Below are 16,348 nucleotides of genomic sequence, written 5' to 3' on the forward strand. Positions count from 1 at the left end.
AAACGAAATAGATTCTACCCTTTGCTGTTGACATCAGAGAATAGAACCACGAGTCAATCTAGGATTGATTTCTGGGGTTGAAAGGGAGAAAGGGGAATCCTTATACTAAGAGTAAGGTATCAATGGACTAGACTGGGTTTCAATCAGACTAGATTATAACTCATTGATATATAAAGTCTGAGGGTCTCTTGGAATTCTGAGATATCGGCAAAGCATGGGAGAACTCAGCTGCCTTATCACCTGCCCTGACACAGTCATTCTGAAGTCCCTAGAATTGTTCTGTAATTTTCTGAGTATACATTCTGGTTTCTTTTAGAATGAGGATGTGATCCTCTACGTCTCCTGTGTCAAGTGGTGGTCACTTGCCCAGTAAATGCAAACAATAGATCTATCACGTATCTATTCTCCTCACTCTTTACCAAGCAGAGACATGATGCTAAGTGGCATCAGCAACAGAGAATCCAGACTCATTTGCTAAACTGTCGGGAGATATGCTCTGCCAAACAGAGCACGTACACAAGTGATGTGTTCAGTTCTGGGCACTTACATATGAAGGACTTTAACAAGCTTGAACATACATTCAGGAGCCTGACCAGGTCATGTGAGGATCATTACATGAAAGAATGTTTAGCTTTGAGGAGAGCTGGGGGAAAGGAAGGGAACACATAGAGGAGCTTTCTTCAAGCATTTAGAGGCTGCTGTGGAAGGACGGATTAGACTGACTCTGCCCGGATCCAGTGGACAGAACTAGAGTCAAGAGCAGAAGATCAAGAAGAAAGTGGCAGCTCATTACAATATGGCACAGCTTCTTAACATTACAGCAGTGCAGTGAAATGGGGTGCCTCGGGAAGTGCTGAGTTCCTCCATACTAGAGATCTGTAAGAGGATGCTGGATGTGCATTGGAGATAATACTCTTCTTGAGCTATAGGTTGGGGGGAAAGTTTATAGTACTAAAGATTTTAAAATGGAAAGGTTCTTGCAGACAATCAAGGTTGTCTCCTTCAGTTTACAGAAGAGAAAACTGAGGTTTAGGGAGATTAATTGACTTGCCTAGGGTCACACAGTTAGTAAGGATATGAGTCAATATTTGAACTAATGTTTGTTTACCTCCAAACCTAACCCTCTGTCCACCGCACCACTTATCTCCTTCAAAAACTCCATCCAAGTCTGAGATTTTAGAAATACATATATAATACACACACACATATAGACTCTAGATAGTTTCTTTGAGAATAAATCCAAAGGATGATTGGAATGCAAAACTGAATTCAACAACTATTATTCAATAAACATTGATTAAGCAGCCAATGCCATGTGCCAGATTATAGGTGTATTACCCTGGGCAAGTCACTTAACCCTGTTTCCCTCAGTTTCTTCATCTGTAAAATGAGCTGTAGAAGGAAATAGCAAACTACTCCAACATCTTTGCCCAGAAAACCCACAATGAGGCTATAGAGAGTCAGACATGATTTTAAGTGACCAAATAGCCACAGACAACAGCTTCTAGGTGGGGAGTGAGATGACATTTGGACAACAATAAATCAAACCCACTCCCTCAAAGAGATGTCATTCTGGTACAGAACATCAGTCCCCATGCAGAGGCAAGAGTGTGCCTGGGGAAAAGGGTAGATTTGCACCGAAGGAAAGCCAAGAACTTTGCATGTGTGACTGCTTAGGCTAGGAATTGTGTACATACTTGGCTGTCTAGGAAATATGAGCCAGATGAGTCTTGGGCTGGCAGTTGGGGTAAGGGAATTATAGAATCAGTTTGGCAGCTGCTTAGAAGGGATCAAGTTAAGAACAGGGACCTTCGAGGGCAGGTTCATTGCATTCCAGGGTAAACATGGAGGAGAAACCCCCATGGCTCATGGACCATACTCTTGCACCAGCTTCATTTGCTTGAATGAGAAGTGGAATGGTCCACAGTGTTCTGACAATAGTTTTTGTTAAAATATATATTTGCCACAAATGAGACACAATGCATTTCAGTGCATATGAGTGGGGGCTTAAAACCAACTGGTAGCACCATATGGATGTTATCAATTAAAGACTTGTCCAAATTCAGCAAAGAAAGTGATTTTACTTGGCTAATAGAATTCATCCCTGAGTTTGGAGTAACACAAGAACAGACTGGATTGGTGAGGCTCCTGTCTTTGATAAAGCAGAGCCCTCTCTTCCAATTCACAGCTGGCCAACTGAGCAGAAAGACTAGGCAACTTTTATGGGAAAACCAGTGTTAACAGTAGCAAAGGATACTTGGGAGGAATGAACTGAGAAAAGAACTCAGGGAATGACCGTACTTAGCACTATCTATCCCCCTCCGATATAACACTTCTGTGCCAAGTGGAAGCAAAAGGAGACACTTTCTCACAGAATCTGGCTATGACTCTCTGGAGGCGGAGAAGTGCTGAGATTGCTCTCCTTTTGACCAGCTGCCTCAAAATCTGATCAATTTTCCTCTAGCCCCACAATAGACTTATTGTTGTCTTAAGGAATCAAATTCACTTTAAACATTCTTTACTTTTTCATCCTTCATGGAGCTGACTTTATTTTTTCAGTCCTGTGGGGTAATGTTGACCTTGGATCACCAGGTAATCAATGGAACACATCTTAAGGTTTAAAATGGGGAAGGGGAGGGGGGGTCAGATAAAAATTGCTATTTGAGCAGATGTTGAAAATCACTTCTGCATTTTGACAAGCCAAAATCAGTTGGATATGTAAAACAGATAATGTACATGGTTCTGCTGATTACCAAATGCACATAGTTCTACTGATAACAAAACCCTTCACTTTTGACTGAGAAGAGTAGGATTTTCTCGAACTCAAAAATCCCTATTACCAGGATATGTTGCTTCCTGTATGCTATCAGATAAGCTGTTTCATTTAAGAATTTCAGGAGCTGTAGATTTTCAGAGTGGTTTTCTACTGTTAATTATTCATCCTTCTAGATTATTTATCCCATCATTAACTTCCTTCTGAAGCTAAGGAAGATGAGTCAGGTACAAGATGTTGTGAGGAGTTACAGCCTCAGCATCTGTGAGGTCTTAAGAGGTTAGCAGGCTCTGGACAGGTAGAGAGCACATTAGATAGAAGTTAGGGCTAGAGTCAGGAAGACCTGAGTTCAAGTCATACCTTGAACATTTCCTTGCTATCTGACCTGGGTAAATCATCTAAGTTGTGTCTCAGTTTCCTCATCTGTAAAGTGGAATTATAACAGCACTTCCCTCCCAGGGCTGTAAGTATCAAATGAAGTAATACAAATGAAATAAATGCCCGGTACAAAGTAGGAGCTTAATAAATTCCTTCCTCCTAAAAGGCAGAATATCTTTATCACTTTCCCCAAAAGGCTGCCAAGCAATCTTTGCCTGAAGTTCTCCAGGGGTAGCTAGTTTAGTGCCTCGGGAGGAAGACCACTGTGACAGCTGAAATTGTTGAAAAGTGAGCCTCTATGTTGTTGAGTCATTTCAGTAATGTCTGACTCTTTAAGTTCCTGCTTGGGTTTCCTTGGCAAAGATACTGGAGTAGTTTGCCATTTTCTTCTCCACCTCATTTTATAGAGGAAGAAATCAAGGCAGCAAGTGTTGAATGGCTTGCCCAGGATCACACAGCTAGTAAAAGTCTGAGGTCAGATCTGAACTAAGAAAGATGAGTTTTTCTGACTCCAGGCTAGGTCCTAATGTCATTCTACATAATTTCTTTAATATTCTAAATCAAGGCCATGCATTAGAATACAAAGGGTATTGAATCTGGGGTTGGAAGACCCACTCTCAAATTCTGGCTGTCACTAACTCAATCATCTTTGACAAGTTATTCCACTTTTTTCAAATGATGATAATGTAGAGATCCATAGAGTGATGGGTTCAAATTGTGCTTCAAACACTTCCTACTTAGGGGAAACTAGTTTTCTGCTCTAAAAGATAAGGGGGTGGGGGCTGAGGCTACATGACCTCTAAGGTCCCTTCCAAATCCATTAACTGGAGTTCCCTGCTCACATACAAGTTCTCTCAATGTAATGGGAATGTAGTTTATCGGACAACCTCACTCAAGACAGCCTTATCCTCTCCTTCTATCCCCTCACTTATCTTGGTTAACCAGGAATACAAAACATTTTTATTCTATCATTCTTAGTCTGAAGATCATTCCCATGGATAGTGAACATGGAAGCAAAATAGGAGTTGAGTGGTTTGGACTTTGCTGGCCTCTGTTGTTATTGCCTTATTCCCATTGAGCACCAGTTGTTTCCCTTCCTTAATCTTCAGCTTGCCCTCAAACCAGCTTAAAAAGAAAAAAAGCCATTTTGTTGAGCTTCACATTCATCACAAGCCACAGCTCATGCTAGGTTTTTATCTCAGTGACATCCAGAAATAGAGACATGGTGTCTTGGATTGGAACCCATTGTAGTGTTTGCTTTTTGTTCTCTAGAAGCTTTCACTGTAAGTATGGTCTAGTAGTACGTAGAACTTGGACTCAGGAAACTTGAGTTCCAATCCCGCCTCAGATACTCAGTCAAGGGGCAAAATCACTTAAAATCTCATCAGACATTAAAGTCTCATCTCAGTTTTCTCATCTATAAAAAGAGGACAATTTAACTATAAGACTTATCTCCCAAGGATTATTGTGAGAATCCAATGTGGTAATATGTATAAAGAGTTTTTGTGAACTTGAAAATACTGTGTAAATATCAAATATGGATTTTATTGAAAAGTGTCCCTGTCCCTACTCCAAATATGATCAGTAGAGATCACATAAAATGGTATTTATAAATGAGGCATTAATTTAAGTCAACTTTCCAATAAGCTATTTAAACCAAGGAAACTGGTATTTTGGGGGGAAAACAGTTTTTTTCTAAATATTTGATCACAAAAGTCAAAAAATATCATTTTCCCCTGAACATTTCCTAGAATACTTTGGCTAAGTCCCTTGCTTATTACTGGACTCATTACTCCTTACAACGTTTTATACTAATCAGTGTACATGTCACATACCCCGATGTACCCCTAACAGAAAATAAACTTCTGAAGGAAAAGGAGTATGATGTTTTCTGTTTGTGACCCCCTCCCCCATCTAGCACAACTCTTAAGACAGTGCTCGAGATTGTTCGTTGGAATGAATTGGACTTTCACGTCAGTTTGTTCAGAAAAATGCTAACTTGTACAAATTTAAACCACTTCCTCTTGCTCAAGATTGCTGTGAGAACATGGAAGATGAGGGAAAGCATTTTGAGTTACTCAGGGCAAAGGCTCTAGATCAAAACTTAGGAAGGTATGATTATGGTGTCTAATTGCCAATCTTTTTGGTATGATTGATAAGGCATGGTCATTATCCTCGTTGTTATAATGGGACACCAAATGCTGAGAAGTCAATTGGCTTCCCTCAGGTCATAAAGGCAGTGGAAAAACTGAAATTAAAATCTGAGTCCCTCAGTTTGCAAATACTATTGTTAAACTAAAGGGCAAATTGTCAATTTTTAAAATTTGGGGTTTAATCTTTAAGTGTAACATAAAATATAATAATTAAAGACCCCAAAACAGGATATAATCTGGAAAAGAAAAAAAGTATATTGTTGATTCATCATAGGTAGATGCTTGCTACAAAATATGATTCTTTTGAACCAAATCTGTGGGGCATTTATGTGCCTTTTCAATTACTACTCAGCATAGGGACTATTGTTCCACCTTAAAGTGAAGGATTAACCTTAAGAAATGTAAAGAGGATTTGAGTTGCTCCACTTGTTGCCTACTAGTAATACATATGCACATAAACGTCTACGTTAGGAACAGATAAAAGTTAATAGTTTGATATCTTTTCAGGACAAACATAATGCTGAATGATATTAAGATCTGGATTCGGTACAATGTTCCACGATCGGTAGCTCACTCCCATTGTGGGTACAATGACTTCACAAAGTTATTTGACGTCAAAAAGACTGGAATCTTGTGTTAGACGCAACCTATGTGACCCAAGGTAAGTCCCTTAGGATCTCTCACTCGGAATTTTCTCATTTGTGAAATGAATACATGCCCACAGAGTCTGGATGAGGATTACATGAGATTACATATACATGTATAATGCTTTGAAAACTTTAATTTGCTAAATAAATGATATAAAAATTATTATCATATTCAAAGTAGAGGGGTGAGGAGTGCAAATTAAAAGGGTAAAGATGAACAAATGGAGTAGATGATCTTGCTCTTTTTGGGGATAGGAAATGCTAGTGCAGAAATAATAAGAAAAAATTCTTCCGCCACAGGTATGGAGATAAAAGACAACAAGCCATTCTTCTGGAGAGAATTAAAACCAAGAGATATAAGAAATGGAGCCAGTAAGAAAACAGGTTGAAGACCAGACTGTCATCAGAGGACAAATCCCCCCAAAGAGGATTCTTTCCTCTCCCTGTTCTTTACCTTCCCCCAGCTGCTCACGATTTATTTTAAAAATCCACTTGTAAGGTCTTCAGCAGTGAAGGGAAAGGAGGTTTCCTTTCAGAGAGGCAGTATGGTACGATGAATGGACAACTGGCCTTTTAGTCAGGAAGCACCTTATTTCAAGACTCATATTACTGATTCCTGTGATCCTGGACAAGTCACTAAGCCTCTCATTCTCTATACAGCTCTCGATGCTTCTAAGTGGGGGAGCCTGTACTATCTGAGACTGGTATAAACATTTCTTCAACAAGAGTTCCCTATGACAATCAAATCATAGGTCTAAGAGAGTGACAAATATAAATCAGACAGACAGGTAGATATAGAATTTGTTACATATGTTCATTAAGTATGAACATATTATCTTTAAGTTCCTGGTGGGTAAGAACCTTTATTTTTATTTTTGTTTTTGTTTTGACAGTGCCTAATAGGGGAGGGGAATCTGAGGCCTCAAGGCCACATGTGACCCTCTAAGTCCTTGGGTGTAGCCTTTTAACCGAACCCAAATTTAATGAACAAATACTTTTATTAAGAGGATTTGCTCTTTGAAGTATGAATTCAATCAAAGGGCTACGCTTGAGGACCTAGAGAGCCTCATGTAGCCTCAATGCCACAGGTTCTCCACTCCTGGCCCTAGAACACTATAGGTACTTAAGAAATGCCTGTATTGGGGGTTATTTAAACAGAAACACTGAATAGAAACTATATTTCTCTAACATATGCATTCAGTCTGACATCTGTTATCCAGGATGCTTAATAGTAAGCAATAACCTTCATTTAAATGCATTTCAATTCAGCAAAACTTGACCAAGTATCTGTGATTCCAGACAGTTTAGAGTCAACTTTCAGGTGAATGTGTTCCCAGTGTAGCCCCACATGCCGCCCCTCTGCCCGGTGGAGATTAGCTCTATACTTTCTGGCCTCAGAAAGTTAACTGAAGCTGTGTAGGTTAAGTGACTAGCTTAGGGTCACATAGCCAGGATGGATCAAGGGCATGACTTGAACCCAAATCTTTAAGGCCCTGAAGCCGCCTCTCTATCTGCTAGTCACTCAGTGTCTTTAAAGACCAAGCTCCCTATCACATCCCACAGAGATAATTGAGACTGATTCTTGCCTTTGATGAACTTTAGCTTTGCTAGGTGGAGATATCATTATACAAAGTAGTACAAGATGAAGTACACAAGAGAGACGCAAAGAGAGATCAAAGGAGAGAAGGATCATCAAACAAAGATTATACAAGCATCCTCTTTTTTTTTCCAAATAAAGAAGCTGGGTCTTTGAGACCCTAATTGGAAGAACAGAGCCAAATTGAGGGCTTCTGATTTAGAAGCTTTTTAGAACTGTAGCATGTTAAAAACCAATGGGAGCTTAGAGATCCTCTCATCTAATTTCTCCATGGTACTGATACAGGAACTGCTCTCCAGAGAAAAATGACTTGATCTGTGTCCCTCAGCTACTACCTGGGAGAGCTGAGATTTGAAGCCAACGCAGCTGTCTTGGTATTTGGCCCTACACCATGTTGCCATCAAGGATGTTTCCTATCTCTGTGCATGTGAGATAAGTTTTCCATAGCTCAGTCCCCAGGGCATTTAATTATACCTTCTGTTTTGTTTTATCCTTCGTGTACAGGAATAGTGGTGGATATTGCACACACTTGTCTGCTCAGCTCAGTCTGAATTTTCCAGGGTCCTGCTTAGAGCTCTTTATTTCTACTGCACCACTACATACACTGAGAGAAAAGAGAATGGCATGAGAAAAGGAAATAACCTCTGAAGGGTGGTCAAAAGAACGTGGAGTCTGTCCCTCCAAGTCAGGAACATGAACTGCTAAAGGTGACCAGACTGAACTTGAAGTAGTTTGACAAGCTTATTCTTTATGTCCAATTTTCACCATCTTTGGGAGTTATTAGCAACTTCCCTTGTGCTAGGGCTTTCTTCTTATTCCGCACTTGAGCTTGGAATTGCCCAGATAGGGCCCATATCTGCGTTTCTTCTCCAGAAAGCCTGTATCAGATGATGAATGTGCAGTGGCCATTAAACATCTCAATCTTTTGTAAGGATCCTTTATATTATCAGTATGACGACGTACCTCAAACCCTCTCCTGCGTTTGGGGAAGATGATGGTGATAACAGTAAGTGGAAACTTTGAAATGAATGTATGAAGCATAACTTTATGAATATATATAAATACATATGTACAAATGTACATACAAAATAGCAAACGTTACAACATTCCCATATACCAACTTTCACCTAAGAATCTCTAAAAGAGTTCAATCTACATTTATGAAAAAAACCTAACTTTTAAAGACAGAAAAAGCAGCTTAAGCAGAACTATAGGATTTCATCTCAGATTCATTTGGTCCAGTAAGGAGGAGAGAAACAGCTACATGGAATCCAATTCTATGCTTTCATGTGAAATATGGGCCTCATATGGACACACACTTAATTCTTGTGTGCATGGTACTTTGACCCTGCAGGTAATGGTGGGGAAACTTTCAGTTCCAATCTGAAAAAGTGCTAGTACAGCCAGTTTAACTAGAGCAGTCAAAGAGAAAAGAATTTCTAGGATTAAAAAGCTAACTCATAGGTGCAACTACTATTTAAGAAAATTTGCAGTTCCTGGGGAGCTATAAAAAGAGAGAACAGGAACAATTTCCAAAGGTATCTCTCAAAAAGATTTTGGGGAACAGAGGTGGAAAAGAGCATCCCTGAAAAAGACCGATGAGGAATTTGTTTTAAGCTCTGCCTCTGCTCACAAAGACTTTCCAAAGGTGACTAACTCAACTGAAGATTAAGATGCCCTTGCTTACTTATGACCTACTCAAAGAACAATCCATCAGACAGCAAGAAGGTTCAATCTACCATAATCCTGGATCAGAATTCCAGAAATTCTGAAAAACCTGTGGGGAGTGATGCTTCCTGTTACTAAAGGGATAGCTATACATGTGCTTGCATTATGAATATAGCTTATCTGAACGTCTCTAGGAAAGTGAAAAAGATACATGTAAGAAGGAAGAGCTGGAGCTGACATTAGACAACCTAGTAAGCCAACTAAAATGAGATTCATCTCAGCCTAATCATGGTCAGATTGGTACAAAATGGACTCCTTGAAAAAAAAAATGTGTGTGTATGTGTGTGTGTGTGTCTGTATCTGTGTGTGTGAGTGTGTGTCTGTGTCTGTGAGTGTGTGCATGCGAATGTGTATGTATGTGTGTGTGTGAGTATATATGTATATGTGTAAGAGTGTGTGTATGTGTGTGTATCTGAGTGTGTGTGTGAGTGTGTGTGTCTGTGTATGTGTGTGTGAGTGTGTGTGTATGTGTATGCATGTATGTGTGTATGTATGTGTGTGAGTGTGTGTATGTGTGTGTGAGTATGTGAGTGTGTGTGAGTGTGTGTGTGTGTGTGTGTGCCTATATACCATTTCTATAGTCATGGATCAGCAACAGCCACAATGTCATTAGCTCATTCATACCCCAACTGTCAATCATCAATGACATTTACATGGTGCTTTAAGATTCCCAAAATTTTTGTATCTATCATTACAGAGTATGAGGAAAACATCAACACTAAACAATCAGATTTCTCTTTTGTTGTTTTATCTGTGTCTGTGCAGAGAATGTAGCCATTGGTTTTCTCACTGAGTTTTCAGCCCTTTGTGGTCCCATAGGATCCGGTTGATAATGGTTCCAGTCCATTTTTATACATCAACAGAATTTACACCTTCTCTAAAGCTCTCTGTTTCTATTGAGGACATCTTATCTTTCTAGCTACTTAGGTTCACAACCTCAGAGTCATCTCTTTTATTTTCACCCTCCCCTGTGCTATCAGTTGCCAAGTCTAGCTAATTCTAACTACCCAGTCTCTCATGTCCAATCTCCATCTCTACCCTTCAACAGTCACCATTTTAGCCACTGATCTGAACTAATGCAATAGCCTCCTCCAATCTCCTTTCTCTTGTCCATCCTCTATACAGCTGACAATGCAATCTTCCTAAATAAAGATATAATATGTCACTCTCATGCTCAAAGCTCCATGTAAATGTCATGTTGTTCACTAGAATATAAACACATTAAAGGAAAGAGTTGGTTTTAGTTTCTGTTTTACTCTTTCGCTTGAAAGGATAGCCCCCTCATAGTTAGCAGATAATAAATATTTATTGTATAAATTTAACCACCTTCTTCCAAAGCCTATTCAGAATCTCTCCACTGAATAATCTATCTCCTGTCTATCTGGTCTCCAACACTAATCTCAACATTCTTCTTTTGCCATGTTAGCAAATATATTAAGCTTTTACGAGCTAAGACTTCCATTGAGTGACTACCATCGAATGACTCCTTTTACTATAGGTCAGAGGTTGGCCAACCTCAGACTCTTACATTTTTCAACACCATTCTTACCTTGCAGATCCTATGAAAGCATCCAGAAGACCAGATTCAATTCCTTGCCAAGGTTGGCCAACCCCTATTAAAAATAAACATTGTACAACACTGTGGACTTGCATGTTTCTGCACTGATCTTCTGATCTGCCCAGAAAGAATGTGGTGGTTACCTCAGTCCCATCTTCACAATACTGACCAATGACAACATATCCATTGTTATGTGGAGATGTGTATGAGCGCAAATACCTTTTTTCTTCTTTAGACTAGGACTCTATACAACACTCAGAATGGAGGAGTAGGAGTTCCTCATGGGCCCAAATCATATCTCTTGGGCACAGAAGTTTAAGTTGTTTTTATTTCTGATCTGTTATTTTTCACCTGTTTTATTTCTGACCTGGGACAGTATTTCTCTGTAGGCAAATTGATGAAACCAATTCACCATAACAACGTCAAATGTAGTGTGGACCCCTAATTAGCTTAGTCCACTACAATTCCACATTCATGAACTTAGCCTCTAAGTGGCTAAGATCACAGATGTGTGCCATCATACCCAGCTTCTTCAGAGGACCACACATATGCATTCAGAATTGCGGTGTTATGCAGTGTGTTCAGAGGCTGCTGATAAATGTTGGGTAGTATCTATTACCTAATTCTATTAATACATGTATAACGATTGATGCATATCTCTTTATCAGTATCTGACAAGTTTTTGTCCTCTGGAACAACTGTGGCTCATTTGGAGCACAACATACTCCAGAGGTGGGGGAGATGATCTAGAAAAAGCACACTGCAGAAAACTGTCTCTCTTTGCCTTTCTACCTGTCTCTCTGTCTCTGTCTCGCCCTCTTTTCCTCCCTCTCACACTCAGGGTTAAAAGTTATTGGTTTTCCCTTTCATGCTTACTTCTTCTGTCATCAAACTGAACCCAGGGTCTTTATGTCAAAAGAAGTGACCCTCCAGAGAGTGAGGAGATTTTGCCAAAGATCACATTTTCTGCATTCCCATTTCAACCCAGGTTTTTTTTCTCCTATATAGGCAGTTCCGCTCACTTGGGCAATCAAAATGTTTTAGTGAGAACGCTAATGAAGTCATTCAACTTCTCCGATTAAAAGCATTGCTTGTGTTTTGGTCAATACCATTCATTCTGAAGGCTCCAGTCACTCACAAAATATTGCTTGCCAGCTGGACAAGTTTTCAAGATCTCTGATTGAGACAGCTTGTATGAGCTTCAAGTTTTGAAGCTTTGAGAGACCTGAGGTTTCTTGAGGTTTCTGAGACATTCTCTTAGAAATCTCCACAGGAATGAGCTCTGGCTTTTGCAGAGATAGAGAAATTCAAGAAACATTTGTTGGCTGAAGAAATAGTTACATTGTGTATACTACTTGTTACTTGGAGTAACTGCCTTAAATAAACTGTATCTTCCAAATATCCAGGAAAGACAAGCTAAATCAGGTTTCAGGTGTTAAATAGCATGCCCAGACAGCTAGGTGCTGCAGTAGATAGAGCACCAGTGCAGGAGTTAGGAGGATCTGAGATCAAATCTCACCTCAGACACTTGACACTCACTAATTGTATGACCTTGGGCAAGTCACTTAACTGCAGTTGCCTAGTCCTGGGTCATCTCCAGTCATTCTGATGAATATCGGGTCACTGGATCCAGATGTCTCTGGAGAAGTGAGGCTGGTGACCTGCACAGCCCTCCCTCACTGAAAACAAAGTCAAGTGCAAGTCATGTCATCATTTCTCTAACAGCATTGTCTTCTTTGGCAACGAAGGGCAAACACATGCAACAGGCCCAGAACAGGCTTCCAGAAGTCAGCCACTGTAGAGCCTGCAGACCTGGGAGCTATACTTAGGAGATGCTGCATTGGTCTGGCCACTGTGGCCACCCCATTAGGAAAACCATGCTTGGTATTGGAAGTACAGGCCATTTTTATTGTGAAAATTCAAATAGTGTCATTTATTGAAAAGTATGTTGTTTTTAATGAAACCAGGAGAGCTCAAACTTAGCTAGACTTGACAAAAGAAAATCCAAATAAAATCCTGCTTAAGTCTACTAATTATAACCTCAGAAGTCACCTAATATGCTCTTCTCCTTTGACAGAGGAGCAAACTAAGGTGCAGTGGGGTTAAGTGTCCATGGTCAGACAGGTTATGTGTCAGATGGAGGATTTGAACTCAAAATCCTGACTTCCAAGTAAGAGGTCTTTGTATTGTACCATTCTGCCCCTCAAGTGAGGTTCTATGTAGTAGATATTTTTCTTTCATTTTTTTTGAAGATCATTGTTTTGAAAGGTGAAGGTTTTCTAGAAGCAGCAAATTGTAGAAGGCTGTCTCTCTTTCCCTGTCTACCTATCTCTGTCTCTTTCTCTCTGCCTGCCTCCCTCTCCCTCCCTCTCCTTATCATCTTTTCTTACTGAAAAGACCCACTTTTTCAATAGCAAAGTCTAATTGAAGTATGCATGAAGGGAACATATAGGCTGTGCATATCCCCACTGAGAACTTTTACATGAAAATATTTTTTAAATCAATGTCATCAATCAAAACCAAAGGACGCAGATGGGTCATGTTGTAAGAGAAAGCCAGAATGCTGCAGCTGGGATTTTTGCAATCTGAAAAGATCTGGAAGAATGTTTGGAGGTTTAGATTTGATACTTCATGGGGAAATTTGTGGGAAAACATAAATAAGAATGATACATGATGCCAAGGTAAAGACGGGCTGTTCCCTACATTAGTTGAAGGATTAGATCAGGGCTAGGGTTCCCCACTCCTGGATTAGATTGTGGGTTTCATCTAGGTATTTTTCTTAAATAAAGTGATATGAGAACAATAACCACACACTTTCCATCTCTTCGTTAAGTAGTTACAGAAATGGATTCCCCTCCTATCCTCCCCTTTCTCTGTGCATTGGGTCATACTGTTCCCCACTCTTAGAATGGACTTTTGCACACACACCCCCACTCCAATCTATTTCCATATATTGAATCTCCTCTTTTTAAAATGCCTGCTTGAGCTGTGAATTCTACCATGAACTATTCCAATGCTTTAACTGACCAAGCAAAAGTAATCTCTCCACCTCAATTACTCAAGGTGTTTCAAGCAGCAGTGTGGTATACAGCCAAGATGACAGCCTCTGGAGTGAGTGAAGCAGTCTTTAAATCCCACCCTGGAATCTGGTTACTTAGATGACCTTAGGCAAGGTACTTAACATCCTGGGCCTCAGTGAAATGGAGAACCTTCCGAAGTCATAGCCCCAGGCTTAGGTTAGCCCCTAATAGGGATAATAAGGGATAAAAGGTCTTTAGGAAAGGGCCATTATCGATTCCCTCAGGGCACTGGTTTAAATTCACCAAACCTTTAGAGTCCAGGGGGGACCCTGACATGTATCTCTAATTCCCTTCTTTTACAAAGGAGGAAACTAAGGCTTACAGACTGGAAGTCATGAACCTCAGAGCATATGCAGAAAAAATGTGCAGGTCCATAGTGCTGCTTTTGGAGTCAGAACTACAGTCTGTCTTCACCTGTGTGCCATCAGGAAAGTTACCTACCCTCCCCGGGTCTCTCTCCTCATCTCCAAAGAAGGAGGTTGGACTGGAGACCTCTCGGGGTGTCCATGATTAGTCTGTGACTGTACCCTAGGCCTGAAGAGTCCAAAATGAGAGCTCTCCGTTTTGGAATTCCTGCTCTGTGGTTTCCTGTGGTATATGATGCAGTAATGTTGCCCTCTGCTGGATGCTAATGGTCCTGCACTTGCATCACATCGCAGGCTCTCTCTGTAAGCACTTTGGAACTTAGAATTTGTACTGAGGGGTGTGTGTGTGCGTGCGTGCATGTGTGTGTGTGTGTGTGTGTGTGTGTATGACACACACATATAGACACACACACACACACACACACACAGAGAGAGAGAGAGAGAGAGAGACAGAGAGAGAGAGAGAGAGAGAGTCCTAATCACCTGTAGATTATGTTCCAGTTCCCTACATTACCAATTTGCCTATCAACAAAATCAGGCGTAATCTGATGTAATGATTTCGTTCTAAGCCAGCCCCTCATGGCAGGTCTACGTAACTGAAATGCGTGTAGATTTTGCAAACCATCGGCCTTCCCATGACTAGAGTTTTCATGGCTTTTCTCAAACCTAAACTGGTGATAGTGCAAAGCTGAAAAGGTTTTTCTTTTTCTCTAGAGAACCAGTGTGATGTAACAGAGGGCTCTGGCCATCCAAGGCAGGTGTCCTGGAGCCAAATCCTATCTCAGGGACTTTCTGTTGTACAGTCACCTCAGGCACATGTCTTTCCCTTCTGTGGGTGGCACATCATGGCCTCCAGCTGAGAAAATGTAATTCCTTATCTTAAAGGGCTGTCTAAGGAAAGTACTTGGGAAATCCCAGGATCTATTACTAATGAGAGATACCACGATTTCCCCTCCAATCAACGCAATGTGACTTCTGCAAAGCCTTGGAGTTAACACATCCAGGATGGACTTGGGACTTGGGAGTCCTGTTTTTATTTCTGGTTTGGCCATCGGTTTGTTCAGTGACCTTTGACTCCCAGCACAGCGATGGAGAAAATGAAGAAATAAAGAAGTCAGTGATCACTTGCAGATTTGGATGAACAAGCGGCCAAACAGATGAGGTTCCCAAAAAATGTCCTAAAATGCCCCCAGCTTAGAGCGCTGGCTTGCTAGCCAGCAGGCTTCCTCAGCCACTCTACAGTAGACCCCTGCCTCTTACTACATGGGTGAGAGAAGCTGATACGTATAAGGGCATCATTTCTTTAGCTATTTAATTTCCCTTGCTTCTTTGTCTCAAAGTTGAAATTAAAACTAAAATTACCAACACACACTAGAGCATTCCTAACTTTGCACATCCATCTTTGTTTACCATCTGCATCCAAGTGATTATTCACTGGCGATAGAGTCATCTTTACCTCAAGCATATGTCATTGTAATCAGATAGGACAGAAGACATGAAGCTGGTAGTCCTGTTTATTGTAGATAGCAGCCCCTCAAAACATGGGGTAAATTTAAAAGTGTATATATGTATACACACACACATATGTACACATATATACACACACACATATATATACACATATATACACACACACATATACACATACATATATATGCACATATACAGATATATGTATATATATATATATATATATATATCTGTGTGTGTGTGTGTGTTTGTGTTGTGCTCATCCTTCATTTTGGAAGAGGACAATGGCATCACAGAAATGATGACATGACATGCACTTGACTTTGTCTTGAGTGAAGGAGGGCTGTGCAGGTCACCAGCCTCACTTCTCCTCCACAGTAATCTGGATCCAGTGACCAGAAATTCATCAGGATGACTGGAGACTGCCCAGGATGCACTGGGAAACCTTGGCCTTTTAGGCTAAGGCCTTTGCAGGTACTCAAAGTGAGGTAATGCCTATTCAGCGAATAGGCCTCTTTAAAAAGTCATCAGGTGGATGGCCCCTTTAATAGAAAAGAAAAAAAAATAGAGAAATCACTCTGGGAGGGTTGTTGTTTTGA

At 40.4% G+C, this 16,348-nt stretch overlaps 1 protein-coding gene and 1 long non-coding RNA gene across 2 annotated transcripts in view; one reads left to right on the plus strand and one right to left on the minus strand.

Annotated features, from left to right (window-relative positions):
* The window catches only part of FGF12 (fibroblast growth factor 12), a 390,802-nt gene that overhangs the window by 244,140 nt on the left and 130,314 nt on the right, over positions 1-16,348 (minus strand). The window lies entirely within an intron of this gene.
* On the plus strand, positions 5,817-8,474 carry LOC140511857 (uncharacterized). Its single transcript, XR_011969688.1, has 2 exons — positions 5,817-5,965; positions 6,252-8,474. It is a non-coding gene; the product is annotated as an uncharacterized lncRNA (long non-coding RNA).

The sequence above is a fragment of the Notamacropus eugenii genome, chromosome 6, assembly GCF_028372415.1.
Source record: "Notamacropus eugenii isolate mMacEug1 chromosome 6, mMacEug1.pri_v2, whole genome shotgun sequence".
Lineage (NCBI taxonomy): Eukaryota > Metazoa > Chordata > Mammalia > Diprotodontia > Macropodidae > Notamacropus > Notamacropus eugenii.